Source organism: Hippichthys cyanospilos, chromosome 1 (genome assembly GCF_059441005.1).
Source record: "Hippichthys cyanospilos isolate Australia breed blue-spotted pipefish chromosome 1, RoL_Hcya_1.0, whole genome shotgun sequence".
Lineage (NCBI taxonomy): Eukaryota > Metazoa > Chordata > Actinopteri > Syngnathiformes > Syngnathidae > Hippichthys > Hippichthys cyanospilos.
In genome coordinates this window covers 11,086,436-11,108,908 of record NC_142369.1, presented here as the reverse complement: position 1 = coordinate 11,108,908, position 22,473 = coordinate 11,086,436, and the positions used below count along the sequence as shown (strand labels likewise).

The 22,473-nt window shown below is 41.5% G+C and overlaps 1 long non-coding RNA gene across 1 annotated transcript in view; it reads left to right on the top strand.

Moving 5' to 3' along the window:
• The window catches only part of LOC148429108 (uncharacterized), a 50,642-nt gene extending 29,582 nt beyond the window's left edge, over positions 1-21,060 (top strand). The window contains exons 2-3 of the long non-coding RNA XR_015866671.1: positions 12,962-13,049; positions 19,007-21,060. This is a non-coding gene — a long non-coding RNA (uncharacterized LOC148429108). The remainder of the gene's footprint in view (positions 1-12,961; positions 13,050-19,006) is intronic.
• The last annotated feature ends 1,413 nt before the right edge of the window (positions 21,061-22,473 follow it).

The window sequence follows — 22,473 nt, the reverse complement described above, 5'->3', positions numbered from 1 at the left end:
AAAGATAAAGATGAGGTTTAGGGTCGGAGCGCGGTTTAGTTTTAGGGTTATTTGAGCCTGAGCATTAGTTACAACAACCAGCACAAAACCAAAGCTCTCTTAGACTAAAGTGTTTACATAGAGGGTAAGAATTAGATCTGGGATTGGGGTTTCGAGTTGGTTAAGGGTCTTGAGAGATCGGATTAGATCTGATGCGCAAAATTTAAATCGGGAATTTGAAAAACCACGCAACCGATTAGCCTCGAGAGTAAGTTTTTACAGTTCCAGGATTTCTTTTATGCGTCTGTCCAAGCAAGCATCTTTGTGTCCCGGGGAACAGTCCGGAAGATAGCGACAAATCTCCTGCATGTGTGTGTGTGGTTTGTAAGACAGAATTAATTATCACCACAACAAATGTCTGCTGTCCTGCTCTGTGGGAGGATGTGCTCGTGTGACGCTCAGACATTTGGAGACGGAACACTTTCGCAGCGTTTCTTTACACTTCGGACTTTTGGCAGGGAATAATATCCTCATTCTTCCCGCGCGCTGGCCGAACGCGACGGAAACAAACGGACAAGTTGCGGCCGCAGATGCTCGCCGCTGCCGAGTCTGACGGCTTTGTCAGCTCGCACCTGTCAGGTGCGCTGTGCCAGCGCCGTCACACTCAATCACTTCACTACAAAAACGCCATACTTAAATCACATACCAAAACAACAGGTGGCGCTATAACCTAAAGCTCCAAGTTCATTTGATCAAACGAATGGAATATCTTCACACCAAAATCTAATGGGTCATTCTTTGGCATCCTTCTTTGCTCAAATGGATCTCTGTAAGATTTGAAAAGAAATCAGTAACATTGCATTGTATGTTACATAACCAGCTAACCAATCTCCCTGTCGGCCGATCCGACTTATCGGCCAACCAAATAACCAGCTGACTAACCCACTGATCACCTAACAAACCCATTGAGCTACTATTCACTTAGCAGCAACTATTCCCTTAGGAAGTGGTTCATCGACTAACCGTTTCCTTGTAGGGAAAGCCAAGGTTTTTGCAATGACATGTTCGAGGAAGTGTTCTGATAACAAGCAGCGAAATCCAACTGTTTTAACCCATCTCAGAGGCGGCCATTTTGTCACATTTTGACAAACAAAAATGAAATCACAGTTGCTCAGGCGCATGTAATGACCACTCACGACTCTCCTCGCAAATGTCATATGACCAAACTCAGAAAAGCTTTCATTAGCCGAGTATAAAAAAAGGTCATTTTTCAATTGTTAGTAAGTGACAAAATGGCTGACCCTGAGATAGCTAAATATGGTTGGATTTTTTTGTTGTTGTTGTTATGTCACACAAGTGCAATATTGATTCGTTCAGTGCAAATGTTTTAAAGGAAAATACTTGGCACGACGTCACTTTTTAATTACAAACTGGTCATGCTAACCGAGCGACTTGGCAGAATGCGGGAAGAAACGACTCCCATCAACCAATATGCAAACTTGCGGGCTAACTAATTCAAGAATTGACAGACAGACAAACTGACTCACTGACAAGCTCAGTAGCTAGCTACACAGGAGAACAATTAACTAACCAATCATACATTGCTAACAATCTAGCTAGCCAATTAATTCAGCTAGCTATCAAACCCATCAACTCACTGACTCATTCAAGTCACAAAGATATATTTTTCTTTTGGGTATTTATTAACTATTACTTGGTAATCAATTACCTTAGGTAATCAGTTACAAATATATTTGATTGGGTATATAAGTACAAAAGTGATTAGTAGCTTTAGGAAATAAAGTATTAAAGTAATTGAATACTTGATTGCATTAATTGATTGCTTGATGGATCTAAAATGGATATGATTACTTTTGTACCTAAATAAAATAATTTACTTTAGGTAATAAAGTTTTAAAGTAATCAATTACTTTGAATTTGTATTAGACAATGAATAAACCATGTTACCTTGTAAAGTAATCAGCAAAGTAATTGATTACTTTAGTACTTCATTTACAATGGTAGCTATAAATGAATTAAATATTGAAGTATTCGATTTCTTTGATAAATAAATATATTCACTTACTTTTGGTAAATAAAAAAATAAGTAATTACCATAATTAGGTATTTAAATAATTGATTATTTTAAGTATTAAAATAATTGTTTAGGTACTGATTTCTCAATAATCAGTCATGAAGTGCTTTCTCAATTTAACACGAAATTATTTTTAGGTATCTGGGATTGAATGTCTCAACACTTAAAAAAAGGTACACTAAGGATATAAAACCCGGGCAAACAACCTAGCATCTGTCGAACTAACTAGCCAACCCCCCCGTCCCAAAACTACTGACTGACCATCTCATTAATTACCACAACTAGCTAACAAAACGACTTAATAACATTACGAACTGTTCGCTGACCAAGAGACCAAAACATTATCTAACCACCAATAACCACTGTTTGCTGCAACTAACAAATGATCAACCAACCAACTAGGAAACACGCATATCAGGCTAAACCAATCAGGACGCTTGCTGCGATTGAACGGCAAACAGTGTTAGCCTTACTCAGCGACTCTTTGAGCTCAATTTGACCCTTTAACCTAAAGGTGACTCTCAGTTAGTCATGCGGGGTGGCGTGAGATGACTGTCGGGTGGGAGGCCGGCTGATGCTGACCAGGTGGGAGATGTTAGCCACTAAGTCTGCTGAGTGATGTGCTGATGGATATAAACAGCTGTTATTCTTGCTAATGGAAAGCAATTAGAAACATCTGCACGCTTGGCGGCCGGCGGTGCGCGCACCCCCCCCCCCCCCTTCCCCTCCCAAGGTGCTGCTGGGAAATAATTACATCATCAGGACAGAAGGAAAAGGGGCGGGGCTGTTTGAAGCGAAGCTGGAAGGCAGCTGATGATCTGTGAAGATCAAAGGCTGCTACTGGATCGGTACCAAGGAAGTACTTGAGGTCAAATGGCTTTGAAAAGATAACTGGAGGATTCACGCAAGATTGGGTTTGGAACCTGGGCTAGGGTTAAAAAATTAAGTTTTCTCACTAGTGTTTCATGATGGGGTTGCAATTCTAAAGGATGGTTTCGAACAAGATTAGGGTTTTAAAACAGTTTTATGGTTTCATTCTAGGATTAGGCTTCGAGATTAGAGTTTCAAGGCTAGGTTAGGCCAACAAACAGAAGTTAGGGTTTCAAATGAGGGTGTTAAACAAGTGTTAGTCAGACTTTTAAGATAGGGTTCTGAAGACATGTTTAGGATTTAAAATTAGGGTTTACAGCCAAACAAGCTTTCAATGAGAGTTTGAAGCCTGGAATAAGATAAAACAGAATTTGATGTTTCAAATTAGGGTGTTAAACAGGGATTAGTTCTTAACCATGTTTAGGATTTTAAATTTAGATTTGATGCCAGGGTTGGGGTTTCAAATAAGGGTTAAACCTTCAAATGAGTTTCAAGTATGGGTTAAAATAACAAACAAAATTTGAGGTTCCAAATTAAGGCGTTAAAGGGGTTAGTTCTTGACCAAGTTTAGGAATTCAAATTCAGGGTCGACATTAGGGTTTACAATTTCAAATGCGGGTTAGGATTTAAAATTAAGGTTTCAAATCTGGGTTAATCTCAGAAATAGAAGTTAGGGTTTGAAATTAAGATGTTAAAAATGGATTACTTAAAACTTTTAAATTGGGATTCTAACGACATGTTTATGATTTCAAATTAGGATTTGATGACAGGGTTATGGTCTCAAACAACGATTGAACATTGAATTGAGAATTTCAAACCTGGATTAAGATAACAAACAGAAATGTATGTTTCAAATTAGGGTGTTAAACAATGATTAATTAGACTTTCAAGTCCGGATTCTCAAGACATGTTTATGATTTCAAATTCAGGTTTGAAGTCAGGGTTACGCTTTCAATTGGGGGTTAGGCTTTCAAATTAGGGTTTCAAGCCTGCGTTAACCTAACAAACAGAAGTTAGGCTCTCGAATTAGGGTTTTCAGCCCAGCTTTTAGACAGGATGCAGGGTTTCGAGCCACATCTTATTCTTTAAAATCGGATTAGGGTGGAGGTTTGGAATTTCGAGATTTGGCACATGGCTAGCATTTGAAACGAGGGTTTAAGGCAAGGGTTAGGGTTGCAAGCAAGGGCGCTGAGTGTGCCTGTGTGCTGTTTTGAGAATCGTGCGTGTGACATGGTGCCAAGGAGAGCAGAATGTCATCAGCGCGCCATAACGGCGACGGGGAATTCATCAGTGCAGCTGATGATGCTAATGGACTCGGCGGCAAATGACTTTGGATGAGCGGCGTCTCATTTCCGCCGCTGGCACGCCACCGCGTTTGCGGCGTACCTTGCAAACCTGATCGTAGGCAGCCAGCTGGAGGAGGCTGTGATGATGTCACCAGCCATAGGCCAATCAGTCACTCCCACGCTTTATTTTTAGAGGGAAAAAAAAACCAAACACCTATAGGGTTTCAAAATAAGGTTTGACTACAGGATTAGTGTTGCAAGACTATTTGGGTTTCGTACCTGTGTTTGGGTATCAAATATGCTTTGGGCTTCAAGCATGGGCTGGCTTTTCAAACCCTAACCCTAACCCCTAACCCTAACCCTAGCCATTGAAATCTAGGATTTGAAATCTAGATTACAATTTCGAGAATTGACAAAGCTTCCAATTAGGATGTAAAGCCAGAATTGAATTTTTGCGTAAGGTTGTTTCAAGCCTCTGTTAGGTTTTCAAGGCAGGGTTGGGATTTCTAATTAGAGTCTCAGCTAAAGGTTAGGGGTTCGAGTTTGGTTTCAAACCTTAGGTAAGGTTTGAAAAGGGTCAACTAAACAATAGCGTGCAGATTCAAGACTTTTCAGTTTTTTGCTTTCTAGCCTGTGTTCAAAGTTTAGAAGTTAGCACTTCCAAAAAGCCTTAAAATGTTAAAATAAGTTCGGATTAGACTTTCAGTGTAAAATGCGGTTTCAAATTAGGGCTTCAATTCATGTGAATACCATCTTAACAACATCTATTGGGGTAGGTTGCCCTGATCCAAAGTCTCCTAGCCCTCTCCAGCTCTAATGAAGCTAACATTGCTAACGTGACGTCGCACAGCCAACGCGGTCATGTCGGTCATGATGGTGCTTTTAGCCAAATGGATGCATATTAATGCAGACCTTCCCTTGGCGGCTCACTTTACTTCGGGGCGCCTTTCCCAAACATATGCAATGCAAATTGAGATGATGACTGCTAACGGATGCTAGCGGCTAGCTCAGGTCCCCCTAGCACAATTTGTTTTTGTTTTTATTTAAGATTGCGTGTCCTGGACCAAAGCGCAGTCTGTTTTGTGTCCATCATAAACCTCCACCATCACATCTCTTGTGTGTGATGAAATCATTTATACATACAAACATGGGGAGAATTATTATTTTTATTTTTTTATTTTTTGGCCGGAATGTCTACATTGTGAAGATCATCTGAATTGTTTGAAAATTCAGACCATAAAGTTGTTTACAACATGTACTTTGGTAAGCATGCCTCTGTTCAGAAGACCCACAAAAAACTCTCACAAAGCTATGATGAAAAAGACCAAACATGGGTACTTAAACTGGTTACAAAAATCCTTTGGAGGCCATTGATTGGTATAAGACAGATTCGTATATGCGACGTGGAAAATAGGACGGAGAAAACAGTCTTATTAACGACGAACGAAAAAAGAGAGCAAAAAGAATAAAAAAGCTTTCACTTCCACAACCTTTCGTTGATGGACTTGAAGTCAATATCGTCTTCCGGTTGATGCAGTATTCCAAAACAGCCACAATCCAAGCACCAAGTACAACAGGGTTGTGCTTATGAAATAAATATGAACAATAAATAGAATATATATTATTGAATACAAAGCATGAGTTCAATTAGTATTTTCAGTTGTGTTCTTGTTTCGTGTTTATTCGGAGCATTAATAGGTCTGGGGGAAAAGCTGTATCTGAGTCTGTATGGCCAGCTTTTATGAGCCCTATAGCACTGAACATAGGGGGACAGTTCAAAGCTCGATGACCAGTGTAAGTTGGGGGAGGTGGGGAGGCTCCTGCCCCATGGTTTCACCTGCTGTCAAGACTTCATTACACTATATGGCACAATATGTTTTCTGTAATATGTATTGTGTATCTGTATTTGTCTGTATTATATATTTGTATTTGGTATATGCAGCTTCCACTCCAACCTGTTGAACCTGGAAGGGGGCTCCTCCCACCTGTGGTCCCTTCTGAAGGTTTCTGATTTTCCCCAATTTGGGTTTTTGAGTTTTTCTATCCCCTTCTGTGAGCTTTGAGCAGGGGATGCTGCTGTGTACCTATAACGAAAAGATGCCTCTGTACGACTTTTTTTTTTTCTTCAAAAGAAGTCTCGGCATGACCTCTTTTCACCTGTGAAGCCCTTTGAGACTTTGGTGATTCAGGGCTATACAAATAAAATTTGATTTGATTTGAAGTTGCGTCTCTGATACCACCTATCAAATTCGGTAGCCATTTCTATGTTTAGTTGATCTACACAAAATTCTTCTGACGCTATGATGGGAAGGATAAGGAAACTTTTTTTTTTTTTTCGGAGCTATTTCAAGGTCAATTTTGGCCATTTCAAGGGGTCCTTTGAATTGTTTGAAAATTCCGCCCCCCCCAAAACAGCTTCACTCTGCTTTGTTTTGACTTTTTTTGTCAGGTACGCGCGGGCTTGTGGGGGTGCGCCAGCTGCGACTTGCTAAAACGCTCTCAGTGAGACAAACGTGAGCGGTCAGGATGTTGTCATGAAGTATGCCCAGCGCGTGGCAGCCATCTTCAGCTGAGCCTCACCAAGCGTCTGTCGCCGTGTCAGTCAAGTCTTGTTTACGCGCACTCCCCCTCTCGTCGGGCGTGATGCATCGCGGGTAATCGGATAAGTTGGGTTGTATCCTCACGCCTTCCTTTCAAAACGACAAGCCGGCGTACGCTCCAGTGAAAGCCAGAGTGCGCGTGTCAGGAGAGATGACACATGATCGTCCACCAATTAAAATGGCACAGCAGGGTGCCCATTGGGAATATGCATGATGGAATGTTGCGTCGTGGATGCGGGGAGAAATCCTTTCGCTCCTTGTTTACCTTCCGCCTTACTTTTTTCACCACGGATTTCATTGCATGTTGCTGCTCTTGTTATTCATACTAATGACACGCTTTCATAAACAGCCAAAATACCCTCAAAATTTACTTGAAAAAAAACTGTAAATATAATAACATGATTTATGAGTATGATCGTTTGTTGTTATTTAAAAAAATAAACAATTATGGTCATATTTTAGAAAGGAAATGGCAATTTTTTTCTCCATTAGTTATTCAGAAGGTATTTTTTTTAATGAAAAAAGAAACAATACATTGAAACCAAATTTCTATCAAAAATGCTGATTCTCAAAGCACACTTATTCAAACACAAACTTAACACAACTTAAAAGCAAGGTTAACCGAGACTAAAATAAATAATATAATCATTTTTAGAATAGTTCAAATACATTTATGACAATACAATCACAACTAAAATATCTTATATTACAATGTTACAGTATGTAAAAGATGCACTCAACTGAACGAGTAAAATCGATATTATACATTTAAAAATCAAAATCATACAAAACTCTATATCTTTACAATACATTACAAAAATTGAGACGTTTAGAATCAAGTTAAAATTTCGACACAATTACAAATGAAAACAAATGTAAACCGCTTAAAGAAAAAGAAATTTTCAGATATTTAAGAATTTGTGAAAATACAAATAATTTTCATTCAAAATTCATAATAAGGAAAAAATACAACCGGAACTGTTTTAAATATACAGTATATGGAACAAAAAAAATACTTTTACATTTGATTTTAATAAACCTAATTAATTCCATAAAATAAATAATACATTAAAGAAATAACTACTGTAGTATAAAACTAAAAATATACATATATATATATATATAATTTATTTTATTGTTATATCAATATGTTATAAGTCAGTCAAATTGAATAGAAATGTATTTTAAAATTTAAAAAAAAGATGTTAAATGTTAGTATTCCATAAAGTAAACATTTTGAAGCATCATAATTGGATATTTTTGTCTACTGCCCTCAGTTTGACTCTGGACATGTTGTTTCCTCAAGTGATTCCAACGTACAGTACAGTAACTCGCTTGTCTCTCCCTGCGTTTTGCAGCACGAGAGGCTCCGAATTAGCGTAGCCTTTTCCCCCCATCACCCCCCCCCCCCCCCCCCCCCCCAAAAAAAAAAGGAAAAAAATCAGCCAGCGCTGCGGGTCCAAAGTGTTGTTGACGCTCACTCCCCTTCCGTCTTTGTCAAGGCGCAGATTAGCATTCCCGATGCTAGCGGACAGCTGCTGCTGGCAGGCCTCTTTTTCCGAGCGGCCCGGGCGGGAATCTGTCAGCCGGGCGGCGTAGCCAATGTGCTCCACGCACCCCCGCGGTGGAGCGGAGGGGGCGATGGCGCGGGGGTGCTCGGCGCGCAGCGATGAGGGCCGACAGATGTAAAAGTCCACTGCGGTTTTTTACAGCCTCAGTGCTTTCCCCGCTTGCCGTCGCGCGGCACTCTGGCAGGGGCGCATTAATGCCGTGTGAGTGGACGGGCGCCTCGGCTCGGCGGCTCGGGTCCAGCTGCGTTGCGCCCGGCGCCTTGACACCAGCGCGAATAATGAGACGGAGCCTTGTTGTGAGAAGCTCAGACGCGGGAAGTCTGCCATTTTGCTTTCGGGCCGACGTTTTAGGATCGTTCTGACCGTTTCCAGAGGTCCTTCGGAACCTCGCTCCGCTTTGATGTTTTGGCCCGTTGCTGCGGCTGAATTTGAACCGCAGATGGACGAGGCGAAATTGGGAACGTTTCCATCATTGCATGTGGGCAGGATATGGTGAAGCTTGAGAAAATAAAACACAAAACGTGACCTTTTCCAAACATTTTGGTTTTAGTTTTTTGGAATGATTAGTTTCAGCCGCATTTGGCAGCGGCTCGCTTCGACGCCGGCCCGAACATCATCCGAAGAGCTAGCGCGTAAAGAAAGGAGGTACACGTCAGCATCTCTGGCCTCCGCGATGTATTTTATGTATATTATTGCGGTGGATTTTAAGGTGAAATACCCGATGTTCCGCAAATTTTCCAAAATTATCTGTGCTGAGATTATTGTCTGCTGAGTCGTTGCTAAGAGGACGCATTTCAGTGGAACACGCACATTCCTGAGACATCCTGAGCAGGGGAAGACATCCTAACCTTTGGTCATCCTGAGGTTTGGACATTTGGTGCCAGCAAGTCTGTCAGAAAGACGAAATTTTGGTAAGGAAGGAGAGACGGTTTCAGAAAACTATTTAAGACCCTCGAACAAAGCGCCATGCGTTTGCGCCATTTTTTCAGGATGAAAATGACATCAACAGTATGATACTAGAATTAAAATCTTTTTCCAATGAGTCGGAGAAGTCTTCATTTCCATCACCAACCTCCGTTGCCTGGCAGTTGGGCCAGCTCCACCGCATGAAGAAAATACAGAAATCCACCAAGCTACCTTATTGGACGAACATTGTTTGCAAACTCCCATATTGCAATGGAGAAGCACAACAGAGCTAACTTCAGCCTGAAGCTAACTAGTCATTCTTTCGCACCAATGATATGGTGAAGCTCAGTCAAATGAAAAACAAGACCGTCAACATAACATTTAGTTAATTCCACGTCCTCGGAAATGTTTAATAATTCAGCCATCAAAGTCGCATTACTTCTGTTACTATAAACCTGGTAAGATTTTTTTTTGGTTTTGTTTTTTTAGCAGCCTCTTATCAAGTCTCAAGACTTCAATTTTGGTCTAAACTGGACAATATTGGCCAGTTCCATGGATCATTTGAATTGTTTAAGGATTCAGTTCAACTTATCAATACGGATCTTGGTAACCTAATCTACAATAAACAGTGCCACAAAGATGTCTCCAGAAACCTTGCCCTAATATAAATACAATGCTGCCATTTTGGTTTAAACTTTACTCCTTGGAGAGTTATTTTGTCATTTTCTATGGGCCCTCGGAGCCAGTTTAACTTTATGACATGTTGTCAAGATAACCCTTACATGATATTTGGTCCAAAAAATTTGATTTACAAACACTGAAAGAAGACACTAGGGAGCTGAAATTTTACCCAGATGGTGAACACATGTCCAAGTTCAACCTGGCACAACCACTCACTTATCACATTTTCATGCATGTGCCATCCCTTGACTAAAATACTGCGGGAATGATGTGGAAGAAAATGACCCGAAAGTGGACAAAACGCTGCCAAGGATTTAACAGGCTTTGGTGTAACTTAGCACACAAGTCTAAGAAAAGCAAACCAACAAAAAAGGTTCAAATATCCATACCAGAAAAGGGCACAAGAAGTCTGCTGTTTTTAATGTGTCTCTCTTGCAGCCATTGCCAATTAGCTTGGGCTTTTGCTGCATTGTTTGAGAGCGCCAGATAATTATCAGTAGCACTCTCATATTGTTTCCATGACGAGCTGTCAGTTTACACATCAAATTGGTGCAGCGGGGGGATTAGTTAGGGAGCTAAGTCGTCATCATCGAATAAGCGCAGTTAGAACTGTCAATCAAACAGAACGCAAAAAAATAAAAAAAAAAACTGCAGCACCCGGGAGGCCATTTTGACTGGGCGTACAAATCAGCCCAGCAGCAATATTGAGTTTGCTGCCCAGTTTAGCAAAATATGCTAAGGTCGTCCTAATTGCCTTCCTCCAAGTCACGACATAAATGGTTGCGTCGCATGCCACCTATGCTAGGTTGCTACCTTGTTAGCATTAGATGGATGAGTAGTGCTAAAGTGTATTAGGTCAAATGCTTTGCTAGCACTCTTTAGCTTTACATTATGAAACATAACAATGGAGTGAAAGCTAATGCACTAATCCAGTCACACAAAATCAAATCAAGGTCTTTTCTTCAATACGGTCTGCTTAATTACCAGCTTCCAGCGCAAAAAAACTAAAGTACTTGAGTTTACCACCTCACTGGAGAGCTACTTTTTTTAACCCTCTGAAGATGTACTCTTCTTCATAGACCGTATCGGTCAAACAAGAGCTTTTAATATGCCCTTTGTGCACAAAAAGCTCCTCAACTCTGGTGCAAAAGTGTCACGTAGAAGCCTGCATCTTCAGTGAAATGGTCCTTCCCGCCAATTACGACGAATGATCGTATTCAAATTTTCCACACCGGTTGTACAAGATCGCAAAACAATTAGCCAAAAGCTAGCAAAGCATATTTTGCCGTCGGTGGAGCGCTCTTCGTGGGCAAACATCGACTCAAATTGAGCACATCAGGTTTTACAGGAATCGGATCAATGTGGTTTGTTTACGAAAAGCTGGCAGGTAACGATGCTAGCGAGGCGTTAAGCAGCCTCCTTGCGGCCGACTTTGGATTCCAGTTGACAAATGGGAGTCATTAGGGGCTCGCTGCCTTCATGAAGATGGACTCCTCTGCAAGTGACACTATGAATCATGGGGGCACATTAGGACGCCACCGCGCCCCCCACCCCCCCAGACGGCCCACCTAGCCAAATGCTAGCGATTAATGACGCCGAAAGGCGAAAAGCAGCTGCAGACTTTTACTTAACAAACAAGCGCTGCAATGTCATTGGTCTGCATTCGTGAGCCACTAATGTCATTGGATCAAATGGCTGTCAATCATTATAGCAGGGCCAGTGTTTAAGCTTTTTTTTGTTTTATATATCCAGCAGAATTGAATTTGAAACAAATATGAAAAATTCAGACCAAACATATGAGTTTTAAATTTAAATTTGACCATTTAATATTTTTAAATTAGAAAAAAAATATTGAATGAAAACATGAGAAATAGTTCCATTCATTCACTTTTATTCAACTTGTTTGGAGCTAAATGTCAATCATTCTAGACAAACCACTGCAGCAGAACAATTTCAGAAACCATATTTAAATCCCATTAAGTGTTCTTTGCCCTTCATTTAAACTTGCACTTTAACTCAAAATCAAATACATATATTTATTTATTTAGTCCAAGAATACAATACCAGGTACTTACCGGTATTTTTTTTTTTTAATCAAGTTTTTGGAAGGATGGTCTAAAAAGGGCTGGTGAATTAAGAATTAAGTAATAAATAAATCAAATACTAAAGTCATTCAACCAATTACTTTATGTACTTAAGCACTATTCAATTACTTTAGGTAGTAAAAGTACTAAAGTAATTGATTATTACATAAGGTAATTCATTACATAGTTAAGTACTAAAGTAATCAATTACTTTAATGAGTTATAAGGTACATTTAATCAATATTGATTACTTACTAAAATACTAATGAAGTTGCTGGGTACTAAAGGTACTGGACTAAACTACGCAAATAATTGATATTGTGATAATATACTTCAATGAATGAAGTAATTGTTGGATTTATTTAGTATTTAATTATTTAGTACTAACCATTCTCAGGCACTCCTTTGGACAAACACCTGATTTACAAAAAAAAAAAGACAGGAATAAATTCGTAGGATTGAATGAATTAAAAAAAAGGTAAAAATATTTCTTTGGGATTGAATGAGTTAATTTGCAATTCAATAAAATTAAACATCGGTATTCATTCACTATTTTTAATTCATTTGTTGTTTCAGTCAAACACAATCAAAAATAGACTTCATTTATTTTGTAGAACTACTGATGGGTCCTTAATTTTTATTTTTTTTGGAAAAGTGAATTAAAATAAGATTTTCTGATTATAATAATGACCAGAATTTAAACAATATATATTGAATTGATATAAATGAGTCATGTATCAACTAGGGTGCACATCCCAAAAAAACACACACACAAAAAACATTTTTTTAAGACTTTCTTTTGGGCCAAACTCCATATTGAAATCAATAAAGCTATAACAATAAAAAGTAATTATTGACATTAGAGCAGAGTAACTTGTGCTGTTGGCAGACTCCCCAGCGACGTTTGGCGGCACAGAAGCGTCGACGGCCGGCCGGCCGGCGTTTTGATTCCAAGCATCTGATGACCACTCGAGATGGTGAGCAGGCTCGCACTTCACACATTTTAGTCCTTGGCACCGGCGGCCCGCAAACCAGATCCAGAAAACATGCTCCTTTGGATGCGGCGAGGACAGATGGCGCCGTCGTCTTTCGGGGGGGGGTCAGACGGACGGACTGAGACCGGACCGGTCCCTCCGAACCGAAAACAATGATACGATCCGTACTCCCCTTGGGCTTCATTAGATGGGCGAGATTGTACTTAGCAAAAAAAAAAAAAAAAATATATATATATATATATATATATATATATATATATATATATATATATATATATACAAACTATTTTTTTATTATGCTTTACATCATGTACAGTACTTTGACTTCTATGATTATTATGCACCAAAGTAATCCTAATATATATTTGCTACATTTTTTGATGCATTGTTATAAATTGTAGACGATATTATTTTTCTAATTAAATACTTTATTATTAATCTAAAGTGTTTGGCATGTATTTTGGGGATTGGATTGTGCTATTTCCATGTAAAACGCATCTCTACTTTACAAAATGACTTCCGGTCCAAGTCTCTATCAATGATGTAAATGTACAGGTGTCGAACTTCAGTCCTCGAGGGCCGGTATCCTGCCTGTTTTTGAACCTTCTCTTTCAAAACACACCTTATCTAAAGGATTAGAATAATCTTCACGCTTCTACAGAGTTTGTGAATAAGCTAATCATTTGAATCAGGTGTGTTGGGGAGAGAAAACTGGATACCGGCGCTCAAGGACTGGATTTCGACACTCATGATGTAGAGCAGAGGTGTAAAACACATTTTAATTGTGGACCAAATTGTACTTCTAGTTTCTTTTGGAGGGCCGTTATGGCTGAAGTAAAATAAATCTATAAGCGTCTTTGTCATACATTTACCTAATTTTGAACTCCAAGGCCAGTAAAAATTGTCCAAAAGGTAACAGGCATTGGTAACAAAAAAATGCTTGTTGTTTCCTAAAAAAAAACGTTTGAAAGTTGAAGTCAACTTGCAAAGTTGATATTTTAGTCAAAAAAGTCATCGTTAGCATTTCGCGGAGCGCGTAAACGATGTGGCGGGCCGGATTTGGCCCCCGGGCCTTAAGTTTGACACCCGTGATGTAGTGGGTATTATAAACAGCAAAAAAAAGGTGACTGTACATTTATTGCATCATCCATCGTCCCGGTGTTGATGTTATTGATTTTAAAACGGTCATTCATACCTCCATTTAACGACATGCAACTGACTTGAATTAGTAATCGAAACAAAGTATTTGGATGCTGCGTGTACAAGACTTCAGGCAGAAGTAGCCGATCGGCGCTAAGCAGATGGACGCAGGAACTGATTAGAACCAATTAAGTCCCCCCCACCCTCTGATCTAAATAACTTTTGTGCGGCTAATGCACATATTTTACACCTCATTAGCGGCGCGCTGATTGGCGCTAGAAAGGGAGGGGGGACTAAGTGGGGGGTATGGCATTTATTTGCATGTTACAATATGCGCGGTGTTTAGAAATAAAGTATCTCCAAACACTTGACGCCACATCTGTGACGAGCTCCGGGAAACGATGAATTAGTTTCGGTCACTCGGGCAAGCGTTTGCTAGTCGGCATGTAATTGGTAAGTCTACTCTTTATTAGTTGCGATTTTACTCTGATTTCCGTCCGTGTCGTCATTGGCCGTTGTGTCTGTCAATCATTGGAACAGCATTACGAATTTCTAATGATGTCAATTTGTGTTTTTAGTCATTTCAGGTGAACGTTCCTTCCGTCCACATGTCAATCAATTTGGGATTCGGTCACGATTGTATCACCGCGCGTATTTTACACCTCATTAGTGGCGAGCCGATTGGCGGGAGAGAAAAAAAAGGGGGTGGGCTCATTTGCATGTTACAATATGCAGTACATTTCTAAAAAGAAAGGATCTTCAAACACTTGAGGCCACATCTGCGGCGAGCTCGGGAGGTGACGCATGACTAATTCATTTTTGCGCATCACAATGAGGCACCCCCCCCCCCCCCCCCCCCCCTTCTCTCATCCCCCGTCCATCTTGTGCCGAAATGTGCATTGCGGGGTGAAATGGGCAAGATGTCGGCTAATTTTATTTTTAATCTCTTTTTTTCGCGGCGGTGGTGGTGGCGGCGGCGCGGGGCCATCTTGTGAAACGTCCTCGCCTCTTTGATGGAAACATATTGGGGCGGAATGCGCCAGCTGTCGGCCTCCTCTTCCCCCGTCTGCCGCCATTATCCCGGGGCCCCGCCCCGCCTTATGGCCCGGCCCCGCGCTGCCAGCCAGCCGAGCCTTGGTCCAAAATCAAAAGGTGGCTCTTTTAAATTCGGGCCTCCACCCTGCACGCGCAGCCCGCATCCTCTCGCCCCCCCACCCCGCCCCGCCCCGCAACCGGCCGCGCGTACAACCTTCAGAAACACGCCATCCGTGTTTGTGGGCGCCACGCGTATCATCACACGCGAGGCTTTTTGGCTCTCGGGCAGCTCGTCGTGCCTCTCATGTGACCATATGCCAACTTCTGTGTGCCCGCCCCTCACCCCCCATCACCCCATGTGACCCCCCCTTCCTCATCCCTAAACATGAGAAATTCTGATGGAGTAAGTTGTTTTTCGAACCTTATGTGTCATCCTTATGCTGTTTTGTTACAGTGGACCACCACTATTCACAGAGGCTGGAGACCCGGCCCGTTCGAAAAAAGGGCACATACTTTATAACCGACACAATTATAATTGAATTAATAAAAATAAATGTTAAACTTCTTAAATTCCCGAAAAATAGAACAAACCACCATCCGTCCATGCATCCATTTTAGCCGCTTATCCTCACTCGGGTCGCTGGCTTGCTGGTACCTATCCCAGCTGTCTGCAAGCGGTAGGCGGACGACACCCTGAACTGTTTTCCGGCCAATCGTAGGGCACAGGGGGACCAACGACCATCCTTGCACCCAATCACAATTTAGAGTATCCGATGCACCTGCCATGCATGTTTGGAATGTGGGAGGAAGTTGGAGTGCCCGGAGAAGACCCATGCAGGCACGGGGAGAACATGCAAACTCCTCCACGCAGAAAGGCCAGATCGAGATGGAAGTGAACTCGGGACTCTGATCTGTGGAAATACTAACCTCACACCAACCCTAAAGAATTTGGCAACAATGTAAAAACTGTAGCAAAACAATCTCATCTTTTGTCAATTCTTCATATATTCTGGTGTTCATATCCGTAAATTATGTATTTGCTGAATGTTAAGTGTGTTTCAGATTTCCCACATTGTGGGCGGTCAGTGAACATTGTGCCAGTGTAATGCTGAATTCGCTCAGAGCAGTTGATGTTCCTTTTCCTTTCAACGCAGCTCGAGTTCATTTTGCCATAAATACCCAAAGTTGTGCATTATCCGTTTTCCATTAAGTTTACGATTGTGTGTATATGCCAAAAGACCACAATTAATAAGTCAAATGGAATACCTTTCCCTGTTCTCTTGCCTGTCTTTGCTGGAGACCTTGTAAGTTTTACATGATCCTCTCCGTTTTAGTAATATTCCCATGTGTGAACAAGAATGGATTTGGACGTAGGTTCTGTCTGCTCGCTTCTTCTATTGAAAATAATGAAGTAACAACCTCAGCTAACGCGAGCTGCTTTTAGCTGCAAGTAGCCAACTGACATGGCGTTATGGTGATTATTCTAATTAAGTATACGGCCAAAACACAGCTTATGTGGCTGACAGATGAATCTTCGTCGAATGATGTTGAATTTAAAAGAAAAAAAAAGAATCTAATCTTTAAGTGACCGTTTATTGGACGCACCCATACTTTTGGCCTTCATTTTTGGGAAAAATAAGCGCGTCTTATTTTTGGGGAATTACGATAAATGTGTTTTTGCAAACATTTGAAAAAAATGGCACTGACAGCAACGGTCACCAGAGAAAGTACAATGAAGTACAAAAGTCAATGCTGTAGTCTAAAAGTCAAAGTTTGCTTCTCCCCAATCGTAATGGCAGGAAGCAGCATCTTGTCCGCAGATCAAGTCCGGGGAATTTCCTTGACCTTTTCCCGTCAAATGTCACACCGTTTAAAGGTGTACATGCTTAATTGGACTCGATTTGTTTTTTAATCTTTATTTTCCTTCGCCGATTGTTTTTGTTGTTCATTAGAGGAGAGACGCCGTAAACCCGCTTCCCAACACGGTTCTTCTCGCTTCCGAGGGAGCCCCTCCCACCCTCCCCGACGTTAATGAGGCCTTCCCGAGGTCCGCTCCAGTGACGCCGGGATATTAGCGGAATGATGCGCTCTTTCCGACCAATTCCCGGTGACATTTGCCATTAGCTCCTCGCTGAATTTAACGGACGACAAAAGCCGAAGAAAAAGCTCAAATCATTCCCAATTAACGGGGGCATCAAAGACGAGGGGGGGGGGAAAGTGCGACCCAGCAGGAGATTTGACGGCCGGCGTCAAGAGAAAGGTCACAAACAAAGTGGCGGCAGTTTTGCTACGACTAATGAGCGCTTTCGTTAGCCGGAATTAACGACTGGACGCCGGCCAAACAGCCAGTAAATAACACACTCGAGAAGGATTGACTGACAGGCTGGTGAAGCTATCCATGTCTTTACGAAAACAAAATTGCGTTTTTCGGAAAACACTAAAGGCAGTGTAGTTTTCCAAAAACCTAAAAAACATCAACTCCACTTGGGTTTTTTTTTTAATAACATCAATTTAGCTTTTCGAATTCCATGTACCTTTGTGTTTGTGTGTGTGTGGGGGGGTGGGGTCGGAATATATAAAAACAAATCTAAAGCCTAAAGTAAACTTGTTACTTACTAATTTTATTTATGTATGATAAAACGTTTTTTTTTTTCGAAAGCATACATTTTTTATTGCGAATTTGTGATTCTTTCACTTGCGAAGGTCTTAAAGCATATGTGTTGAACTCCAATCCTCGAGGGCCGGTATCCTGCATGTTTTTCATTTTTCGCTCCGAAATACACTTGATTCAAACGATTAGCTTATTAGCAAGCTTTGAAGGAGCTTGAAAATGATCCTAATCATATGTATCGGGTTGCGTTTGAGAGAGCGGCTTGTAAATGTTACGTATTTTGCATCCTCAATGTTTTTAAATGTCAAAGAAAACTGCCTATTTATTTCATATTTATTGTGAAAATTAGACATGTTTTAGTGAAAAATTTGCATCACCAACAAATCAAATGTTTTATTTATATTATATATTTATATTAATATTTATATTTATAATATAAATATAATATATAATATAATATAATATATATAATATAATATAAATATAATATAAATATAATATAAATATAAATATAAATATAAATATAAATATAAATATAAATATAAATATAATATTTATTTATATTAATATTATATATTTATATTATATTTATATTCATATTTTAAGGGGCACAGGTGAATATTTTTATATTATATTATATATATATATATATATATATATATATATATATATATATATATATATATTATATATTTTATATTTTTTAAATAAGAACAAATATATATATATATATATATATATATATATATATATATATATATATATATATATATATATATATATATATATATATATATAATTTACGTGTCAAAAATTAGTATTTTTTTATTTCATTACCTGAAAACTAATTTCCATGGCATACATGTTGTCCTAGATTTGCTGTATAAAGATGTCCGTGGTTTATTAAAAATATAATTTTGATGTCTGTAAACCAGTGAATGAGTTAAGGACAAATTTAATCGGTTCGATTTTCAATGCAAATGCAATTGTACGTATTTTTTTCTTCCAAAAATTTTCATTACACTATTTAAGCTAACATCCTTTTTTTTCCGTGTAAAACAATGGCGATTTACAGCGTTAAACCAGTAAAGTGCATCCACAAATGTCCTTTTTTTTTGTTTTTTCAAACTTAAACAAGAGGTCTTTTTCCCAGGGACCCCCGGGATCCCCCGCTTGACGACGACTGTCTCCGCAACGAGGCGACCAGTCAGTCAAAGGGCACTCAGCTCATACCCTGGTGACAGGGCTTTTCCAATTCCAGGCCACGTTCTATAGTGACAAGCGTGTCACAGAGGAGGATGGATTCCATTAGAGAACAACTGGGACCCCCATCATCCACCCCCGCATCGTATCTCCCATCATCATCCTCCCCAGAGCCCCGAGCAGCATATGACACACAGCCCCAGGCCAGTAAGTCAGCCTTTCATCATCCACTAGACCCCCGCATCAAAATCAATCACTCGCTCTCTCGCTTTTCGCTTGAAATCGTCGACTTTACTTTGTTGAGCCCGTCGTAAATCGCAGAGCTTGGACGCGCGTCGACAAGTTCACTTAAGACTCCAAACGGCCTTTTTTGTCACATTAGTTTCATCCGAGATTCAATTTTGTTGGATGTACATCGCAATTTGGGACAAAAAGCACCAGGGTGCGTCACCAGACCTGCTTTCAAAATGCAAGTTTTTTCATTTACCCCCCCGACAGGCTTACGCAAAGTTTCCTGTGAACTGCTTAAGTCGTGTTTTGTGTCCTGCTGCTAGGCGGCTAACAAACGGCTATAAAATCATAAACAATCTCTTGCGTTATCTTGTTAGGAAAGGCCTCAGATTGCAGTCATTCATCCACACACGAGCTCGTGCTGTTGATTTCCATCCCAGCGACTCAGAAACGTCAACGGGCCATTTTGAAAATGTGCTCGTCGCACATCATGTGCTAAAAACCTCGTCTGTCACCGAACTGATTACACTTTGTCACCATTAATGCGGGGGAAAAAGTGCACGCGCGCGCGTTTGTGTGATGGGAACAAGCTTGATTAATGTGAGACGGGCGTGCGCCGCCGTGAATCCCCCCAAAATCAGGAATCAATGTGGCGGACCGCAATCGCAGCAGGCGGCCGGAAAACAGCCCATTAGAAATTTCCCAGCATGCTCTCTGCTCCAACGCTCCACTACGCCGACTTTCTGCTTGACTTCTGCTAAGATGTGACGCTAAATATGTCGCGTTATACATCCGTGCCTTTCCCCGGGCGAAGGGTGGGGGTGCGCTGTAAGAAAATGTGTTTGTCAGCATGCTTAATAAGTGCAGTGTGACAAGGCCGTGTGTGTGTGTGTGTGTGTTGTGCGTGGTGAAAATGTTGTGGTCGTTGCCGTCTAAAGATGATTCACCGGCACAAATGCAGGCCCCTTAGGCTCACCCCCCCAGAATCTTCAACGAACCTAACGTACGTTTTTCGAAACCATCAGAGACAGTTTCGTTTTCACTTAAGCTAACGCGCGTTTTTGTGGACTATAAAGACCGCAGTGCTACCTTGAAATACCAAAGTCCCAGATTACACAACACCCAATATGCTAAATAATAGCCCAAGACCTTTTTGACCATTTATACTAAAATAAATCCGAGGTATGAACATTTGAAAATTTGGCACGACGCTACCGTTACTTAGCTCCTGCCTTGATGCTAGTTGTTTAGATTGCTGCCACGTGAAGGTCGAATGCGGAAGCTTGGGTAACCAGGCAGTTTTTCGTAGAATAGGTCAACCTGTGTTACCGTCTGAACGTGACCATCTAGTATAGAGAACCGATTTCCTCCGAAACATCTCAAGGCCCATCAAGTGATTTTGAAGTTCAAGCTGTATCGTCCTCATTTTCTGCCGTTTCTTTCTTATTTTCTGCCAGTTTGTACTGTGTGTTTTCTGCCCTTTGCTCGCCTTCTCCGCTAACGCTTTCAGATGTTGGCGCACCCAAAACGTTTTTGAACTTTTTACCTCAAGTTGCCGCTGTATTTCGAGTCGCCACCAAATGGTCATTTCTTCTGAAAGCATCAAATTAGCGTCTTCAACACATCTCTCGTCAGTTTTATGGCAAAGACCAATAAATTCTTCAATGAGGCTAACTCACTTTTGTCAATTTAAAGCCTATTAAGAGCTTGACCTAACTAGCATAAAATATTTGTTCCCTATAAATATCAGAGAAAGTTCTCAATATGCACAGAGAACACTATTTACCTGCACCGCGGGGTTTTATTTCATAATAAAATACATTGATTTAAATGCACCTGTTCCATTTTCTGTAAACTACAAGTACAATTCAGTCTCTCATGATCATAATCGTTTCGTAAATATCCAAGCTCGGTTTTCATCATCAGCAAACCTGCGTTTTTGAAATTGCCAAAGCCGAGCCGGGTTTTTCTCCCAACGGGGTTTTCCGCGAGCGCCGTGTTGGGGGCGCCTTTTAAAAAGTAAAACCCAGTGTTTGTCAGCATGCATAATAAGCCGGCGTTGACGAGGGGGTGTCTCGCCACACTCGCCGGGTGTCTCCTCGCCGCCTCGTCTCCTTGGAGCTGATTCGCCGGAGCAACGGCGGAGCACTTAGGCGCGACCCGGCGTCCGCTTTCGTCCGCGTCATCATCACATCAGGCGGGGCCGGGCGGCGGCAGCTGGACCGCAACAGATGCACGTTAAAGCCCAGAGAAGCGAGCGGACGTTCTCGCTCGCGTTCGTCTTCTGCTGCGCGTCCGCTCGAGCGCGCGTGTCCACCCGGCAGGCTTTTGGAGCGGCAGCTGAGCCGGTCGCTACGCTCTCCCTGACTCGGGGGCTGACATTTCCAGAGGTGCTAAGTCACTCGGCATCTCGTTACACCCGCTGACAAGTCCCCGTTCCCCGGGGGGGCCGGGCGGCGGGTTATCAATAGCCCTCTCGCCCACCTCCGGCCGCCGGAGGTGGGCGAGAGGGCTATCTCAAGGTGTTTACGGGAGATCGGCGGAGGTGTCAATCACGCCGGCGGACCGGCACGCTAAAGCCCTGGTGGGTGCCGGTCAGGTGCCGAGCGGGGGCGGCGGCGGGACGGGGCGGCGCTGTTTGATGGAGGGAAAGGGCATCGGGGTGGCAGCTCGGCGGTGTCAGCGGTCAGATTGCCCAAAACCAAACTTCATGGCTGATTTTCTTGCGACACAAGTTCCCGGCGCCCGAGGTCTCGACGGAAGCTTGATTCACTTGTCATGTTTGTCGCTTCGCGTGGCCAGCAAGTCTGTCACACGACGGCGAGCGAGCGGACGCCACGCAGAAAAGGTCGCTTGACTGCTGAACCGCAAGTTGCCCGAAAGATCGCTCGTTACGGCGGCCCAAACGGATCCCGCGTACAAATTTTGGAAACGCTAACACGTGTCAAGGACGTTTTGAAATTGATGACGTCTTTGAATAAAAACAAGCGTACAAATCTCCTGGGATCTTTCCCCACAGTATTGGAAACATTATGACAACAAACACATTATTAAAACATTGAAGACTAGCTGTATGATTTTCCCATAAAAATCAAGGATAATCAAGTTGCAGGGGTGTCAAACGCACGGCCCGCGGACTGGATTTAGCCCGCAGTGAGGTTAAAATTGCCCCGCAAGTTGATTTTG